Raw genomic sequence first — 7091 nt, 5'->3', positions numbered from 1 at the left:
GCACATTTGAATCCATCCTTGGCTATATCAGACACTGTCTAAAAAAAAAAAAAAGGAAGAGGATGAGGAGAGAGAGAGAGAGAGAGAGAGAGAGAGAGAGAGAGAGAGAGAGAGAGAGAGAGAGAATTGAACCAAAAATGCAATATTTGGTAATAGGAGTCATAGCAAGAAAAAAAAAAACAACCAGGTATTAAAAGTTCACACCTTCCTTTTGGCCGTGGCAGCCATCTTCCAGTAACTCGCCAAAATGACGAACACAAAGGGAAAGAGGAGAGGGACCCGCTTTATGTTCTCCAGGCCTTTCAGGAAACATGGAGTTGTTCCTTTGGCTACTTACATGCGAATCTACAAGAAAGGTGGTATTGTAGACATCAAGGGAATGGGCACTGTTCAAAAAGGAATGCCTCATAAGTGTTACCATGGCAAAACCGGAAGAGTCTACAATGTCACCCAGCATGCCGTGGGCATCATTGTAAACAAGCAAGTTAAGGGCAAGATCCTTGCCAAGAGAATCAACGTGCAGATTGAGCACATCAAGCACTCTAAGAGCAGACAGCTTCCTGAAGCGGGTGAAGGAGAACGACCAGAAGAAAAAGGAAGCCAAGGAGAAGGGCACCTGGGTTCAGCTGAAGCACCAGCCCGCCCCACCCAGAGCAGCACACTTTGTGAGGAGTAACGGGAAGGAGCCTGAGCTGCTGGAGCCCATTCCATACGAATTCATGGCCTAATGTACAAAAAGAAATAAAAGACCTGGACTGTAAAAAAAAAAAAAAAAAAGAAAAAGAAAAAGAAAAAAAGTTCACACCTTTAATCCCAGCACTAGAAGGCAGAGGCAGGCAGATCTCTGTGAGTTCAAGGCCAGCCCGGTCTACATAACAAATTCAAGGACAGTTTGGGCCACACAGAGAGATTCTGTCTCAAAAAAACAAAAAACGGAAGGGGAGATGCCAAGGGCCGTGGGAGTATACAGCAGGTGACAGCCAATGTTTACCAGGTCAACCCACCAGACGGGGAGCACCACTTGGCAAAGTCCTTGGGTTACTGATTGTAAATGACCAGTTGCTTGTGTCTGGAATTTCTCTCATGTGCCACTGCATTTCTTTCCTAAAAACAGCTATGAGTATTCTCCCCACTGCTTGTGTTGATCTTGTGAAAATATTCCATCTATTGGGCACACTTACAGTTGTGGATGGTCAGGAAGATGATTTCTGTTTAAGCTATATAATAATACTAGAATATTTTTTATAACTGACACAGGAAAGTAGCAGTATTCTTAGTCACAAAGACAGCTAATTTTAGATTTCAGAACAAACTCAAAACAGACTAGCTGCCCCTGCAGAGAATACACAAACATAAGTTCCAGGTGTTTACTGCTGAATCAAGGTCAGAACTGAAGCAACTTTGGTAGACAAAACCCCCTGCAGTAATTCTCTTTCTGCGCATACCCCAACCACTCAAGGTTCAGCCAACTACTGTTATTGTTAAGTCCTGAATTTCAATGTCATTCTCTATCTGGGAATGCTAACCACTCAGGCTATGTGCTTGGCCAAGCATTATTCATTGGCTGCTCAATGTGACCTTCCTAGGCAGAGAGGAACCATGTGATTCCTTATGTGTATCAGTTTGGCTCTGTCTCTGACTGTTTACTCAAGAAATGCTTTGTGACCCTGAAAATGTAACTCATGTGTGCAGAGTTTGGCTGTGTAGAAGAGGGATGTGGAGGAACTGTGTAAAGAGTTGTGCAGTGAGCGTGTGTGTGTGTGTGTGTGTGTGTGTGTGTGTGTGTGTGTGTGGAGAGAGATGTAGCTGAGTGGGCAGAGAGATGTAGAAGATGTTGTATAGAAGAGCAATGTGTACGTAGGAGAAATCTAAGTGAAGGAAGAGATGCGGCTGTGTGGTGAAAGAGCCATGTGATGAGATGTCTAGCTGTGGTTGTGTGGAGAACTGTAACTGTGTGGAGACGAGGAAAATGAAGCTGTATAGAAAAGAGGTGTAACTGTGCAAAAGAGGTCTGTGGCTGTGTGGAGAATGTGTGGAGAATGTAACAGTGTGGAATGTAACTTGGCTGTGTGGAGAATGTAACAATGTGGAATGTAACTATGTGGAGAAAGATTTTTCAGAGAGAGGATTTTTTAAAGACAAAGTAAAAGAGAAAGTTACCATCAGAAAGTGTGTTTCCTTATTTACCTGTCAGATAGATAGAAACTTATTTCTGAAGACCCTCAGATAAAAAAGTTTCCTAAAGTCCCACTACTCTGAAGTCTTCTCTTCATCACCCTGGAGCAGTTCTGGAAGCTGGCCTCTCAGGCTGCGTTAGTGGGGGAACTGGGAAAACTTTTCAGAGAAATAAGTTCCTAAAACTTAAGCCACCAGAAACCTAGCACAGTGATGAAGGTTCCATACAAGGTGCATTACAGAAGAACGGGCGGCAGAAGCAAGGATCCCACAGCTTCCGGGGACTCCGTAGACAGCTGCACAGAAAGGTTGCATAGAAACAGAGCATGCTGCAGACACCTGGGGAGGAATTACTCCCCACCTGGGATTCTGGCACAAGCAAACTGTCACTCCCACGGGATACAGAATAGAGGTGTTTCCCCAAATACAAGGAACCTAGTTCCTTAGATCCCTGCCTTCTCTAAGAAAGCTGCTGCAGGTGGGCTCAGGGAAATGAGACAGAAAAGCAAAAGGAGAGGCCTGGTGAGATGAAGGTGCTGCTACAAGTCTGACAACCCGGTGATCATCAGAACCCCATGGAAGGAGAGAACCGACTCTCACAACTTGTCCTCTGACCTCCATAGAGGCACCGCAGCACACACTGTGCATGTGCACACACACAGTACTAACAAACACATTTTAAAAAGAAATAAATAATGCCGGGCCGTGGTGGCTCGCGCCTTTAATCCCTCGGAAGGCAGAGGCAGGTGGATCTCTCTGAGTTCAAGGCTAACCTGGTCTACAGAGCATATTCTGGGACAGCCAGAGTTACACAGAGAAACTCTGTCTCAAAGAAAGAAAGATAATAAATAAATAAATAAATAAATAAATAAATAAATAAATAAATAAATAAATAAATGACTAGAGGGGGCTGGAGAGATGGCTCAGTGGTTAAGAGCTCAAAATGCTCCTGCAGAGGCCCCAAGTTCAGTTCCCAGCACTTCCTTTAGAAGCCTGAGTGGGGTGGTGTGTGCTTGTGATCTCATCACTGTGGAGAAAGAGACAGGGATCCCTAGGACTCACTGTCAGCCAGCGTAGCCTGATCATTGACCTCAAGTCCCAGTGAAAGACCTTGTCTCAAAAACCAGTGTGGACAATGCCTGGGGAATGGCTTGAGGTCAGCCTCTGGCTTCCACACAGATACATACACATGTGCACATGCACTTACACAAATACCTGTGTGCGTGCACACACAGACATCAACTGGGAACCTCGTCAAAATACATTCACTGCTTCAGCCCATCTGGAGCAGAACCTGGGACTCTATTTCTAACATGCTCCTGGGAGCTCCTAGGGTTGGTCTGCAAACGTGGAGACAGAGTAAGGCAAATAAACCCCAAGCCAAGCACACAGCAAAGAAGCCAGAGTGGGAAAGGAGACGTCCCATGGCAGCTGTCCATCATCTTGAAACCAACACTGTCGTGAGGATGTTGGTCTCTGAGGTTCTACAGTCTTCAGGACTCTCTTTTGTCCCCTGGATCTATCCGGAGGCTGCATTATCCTAGAGAAAAGCTCCGAGTCCACAGTGCCCCGGAGGAGCTCATATTTTCTCATTTAAAGAAAGGGTTGTGGCAGCCGGCTCATTTTGTTCCTGCCATCCGTTAAGCGCCCCACTGCAGCTGCCAGTCCAGTCCTCTGCAGATTAATGCCTCCTAAATTAATTTTGTGTTCAATAAGCCTCCATAAATATGTTTGTTCAGCAGGCCAAATTGGAGCCTTCGATTTTACTCTGGGCGGATGTGGATCAGCACCATCCCTGCCTGCATCCACACGCGGTCCGCCAGGCTCCTCCATTAGTCACTGTCACCAGTGGTGGAGACTGGGCCCCTGCAAAGTGGCTCCAGTAAGTCAACTGCTGCTCCTGCTGGGATATAACCTTCCCTGGAGTGGTGTGTCGCCTTCCAAATTGGCTGCAGAGAAATCCAAGCACTGGAGAAGAAAATCAGGGCCAGTCAGCCTTTGCTTTCCCACGGAATGTTCTAGGTGCGTCCCATCCCCCAGCCTTGTCCCTCTCCACTCCTATATACAACTCCAGCTCTGCCACATCCTAACAATACAGAACTCACATCACAGATAAAGATCAAAGCCCACAGAGACTGAACAGTGATCCCCGAGTTCTCCAGGTTGTGTCCGGGACACCGGGTGCCCCCATGCCTGAGAGACCACACTTGGTAGTGTGTGCATCAAGTGTCTTCCTGCATTGTAGAACTCCTTCTAGCCGCTGGGAAACGGAGCGTAGTGGCATAGCACTTGACACACTCGCACAAGGTCCTAGGTTCAATTCCCAGTATCAGGGAAAGAAAAAAGAACCAAGTGTAAACTGTTCTTCCATCATTAACAGCAAAGTTGGCAGTTTTATTTTGTCATTCCTGAAAATTTCAAACAAACCAAAAAGAGCTGAGAATGAACTCACTTGCCACTAAGTCTCAGCAGCTTCAACCAGAGCTCTTACCTACCACCCCATCTCACCATTATCTGTCTTCTTCAGCATTCCCCCTTGCCAGCCTCCTAGAGCTGCTGGAGTTCACAGTGCTGGGCCTTTCTTGTATTCTGCATGACATAGATGAGGCCGGAAAAATCTGTACGTGCACACACACACGCACGCACGCACACATACGCACACGCACACACACACAGAGATGCACACACACATATAGTAAACACACATAGACACATGCACGTATATACATAAACACACACACACAGAGAGAGAGAGATGCACATACACATATAGTAAACACACATAGACACATGCACGTATATACATAAACACACACACACACAGAGAGAGAGATGCACATACACATATAGTAAACACACATAGACACATGCACGTATATACATAAACACACACACACACAGAGAGAGAGATGCACATACACATATAGTAAACACACATAGACACATGCACGTATATACATAAACACACACATGCGCACACACACATATATACATAAACACACATACACCTTACCACCCCCTTGGTTTCAAGCTTCATTTTCTCAGCAGAGCCCCAAACCACTCCATCCATCTTGTTTCAGAGCTCCAGATACTTCCTAATTTCTTTTGTCTTGGGCTCACTGTTAACTTGGAATCATTTTTTGAAAGGAAAAATATCTTTATTATGTCACTTTCAAGAGTGTTCTACAGACCAACATTAGATCCATCTCTGTCAATTTTAATCACGGCATTTGGGGATAGAGACTCAATGTTTCTAAATCTGTTACTAACTTCCTTAGCAGCCCTGACTCCCTAGGGTGTGTGACTGATTCAGAACCAGACCGGGTTGGGTGGGGGGTGGCTCAGTTGTTGGTAGAGTGCTGCCTGGCTTGCACAAAGTCCCGGGTTTTAGCCCCAGGGACGCATAATAAAACTGGCCATGGTGATCCCAGTACTCAGAAGTGCAGGCAGGAAGATTAGGAACCCAAGGCCAACCTCAGCTACACAGTAAGTCTCAGGCCAGTCAGGGATACATGAGACTGTTGAGAGAGAGAGAGAGAGAGAGAGAGAGAGAGAGAGAGAGAGACAGAGACAGAGACAGAGACAGAGACAGAGAGAGACAGAGAGACAGAGACAGAGAGAGACAGAGACAGAGAGAGAGAGGAAGAAGGAGAAGGAAGGAAAGAAAGAGAGAGAGGAATGAAGGAAGGAAAGAAAGGAAGGAAGGAAGGAAGGAAGGGAGAGAGAGAGAGAAAGAAAGAAAGAAAGAAAGAAAGAAAGAAAGAAAGAAAGAAAGAAAGAAAGAAAGAAAGAAAGAAAGAAAGAAAGGAAGGAAGAAAGGAAGGAAGAAAGGAAGAAAGAGAAGGGAAGGGAAGAGTATTGGGAGTTTCCAGAAATACTGGAGAGAAGAGAAGGCCCAGAGGTGATGTGGTGTCTTGCTGGTTAATGAGACATATATTCACCTGAATTTCTCTTTCAGCTTGTTGCCCAGAGAACATCCTGCATCCAGCAAGGTCAACAGAAGTCTCAGCTTCCAAATCTCCATGGCAACCTTCCCAGTAGTCCTCACCACAGGGGGACTCCACTGCCCTGAACCAAAGGGTCTAATTCATGACCAGCTTCTCATCAAGTTCAGATTATCCATGTATCTACAAAACCTGTTGTCTGACCCACTTTGAGGACTCTATCCCAAAAGTACGCTAGTAAAAAAATGTGTGTAAATAGCTATTTACTGCAGGTGTTACATCAGTAGAAACAGAGATTGGAGAGACGGGTTGGGGCGAGGTTAAGAGCACTGGCTGATCTTCGGTAGGATTTGGGTTTGGTTCCCAGCACCCACATGGCGGCTCATGATTCTGTAATTCCAGAACCAAAGTGACTCTACATTACTCTCAAGCCAGATACTCCCTAAAGACAGAGAGAACTGTGAAATTGTTCTACAGCTGTTTTTCAGGAATCATATTACTGATGGCAGTATTGATATTATTGATTACCGATGGCAGTATTGATATTATTGCTCTGAGTCTGTTGGATGGAGAGAGAGGAGGAAGAGGAGGTGGTGGAGGAGGGCAGGGGAGAGGAGAAGAGGAGACTTATGATGAGGTCACTGAAAATCTTCTCAGTGTTCAGTGGAGGGATGTAGATGGGCATAAGGTCAGTGAAATTTCATCTGTAATCCTAAATTTAAATTGATGGTGTCATTGCAAACTTACAGAAAAGTATTTTATCTTTTTTCTTTCTTTTTTTTATTCTAAAATATCCACCCAAACTCACCCAGATCATACAGAGAGGCCCCCATAAAGGTTTCACACATTTTCAGCTAATGTTTACTCACTGTGTCATTTTAGTAACATTGAAGTCAGGACTCTGGCCACACTGTGTGTACAGTTCTGTGTCATTTAGTCACAAGTGTGAACTTTTGCAGCCGCCATCTAAAT

General features: G+C 45.2%; 1 pseudogene; it reads left to right on the top strand.

Annotated features, from left to right (window-relative positions):
• The first annotated feature begins 223 nt into the window (after window positions 1-223).
• Window positions 224-732, top strand: LOC128105090 (60S ribosomal protein L21-like; annotated as a pseudogene).
• The last annotated feature ends 6359 nt before the right edge of the window (window positions 733-7091 follow it).

The sequence above is a fragment of the Peromyscus californicus genome, unplaced genomic scaffold, assembly GCF_007827085.1.
Source record: "Peromyscus californicus insignis strain IS unplaced genomic scaffold, ASM782708v3 Scaffold_11__1_contigs__length_118956290, whole genome shotgun sequence".
Classification (NCBI taxonomy): domain Eukaryota; kingdom Metazoa; phylum Chordata; class Mammalia; order Rodentia; family Cricetidae; genus Peromyscus; species Peromyscus californicus.
The sequence above is the reverse complement of the archived record's forward strand: the minus strand, read 5'-3'. Positions and strand labels throughout refer to the sequence as shown.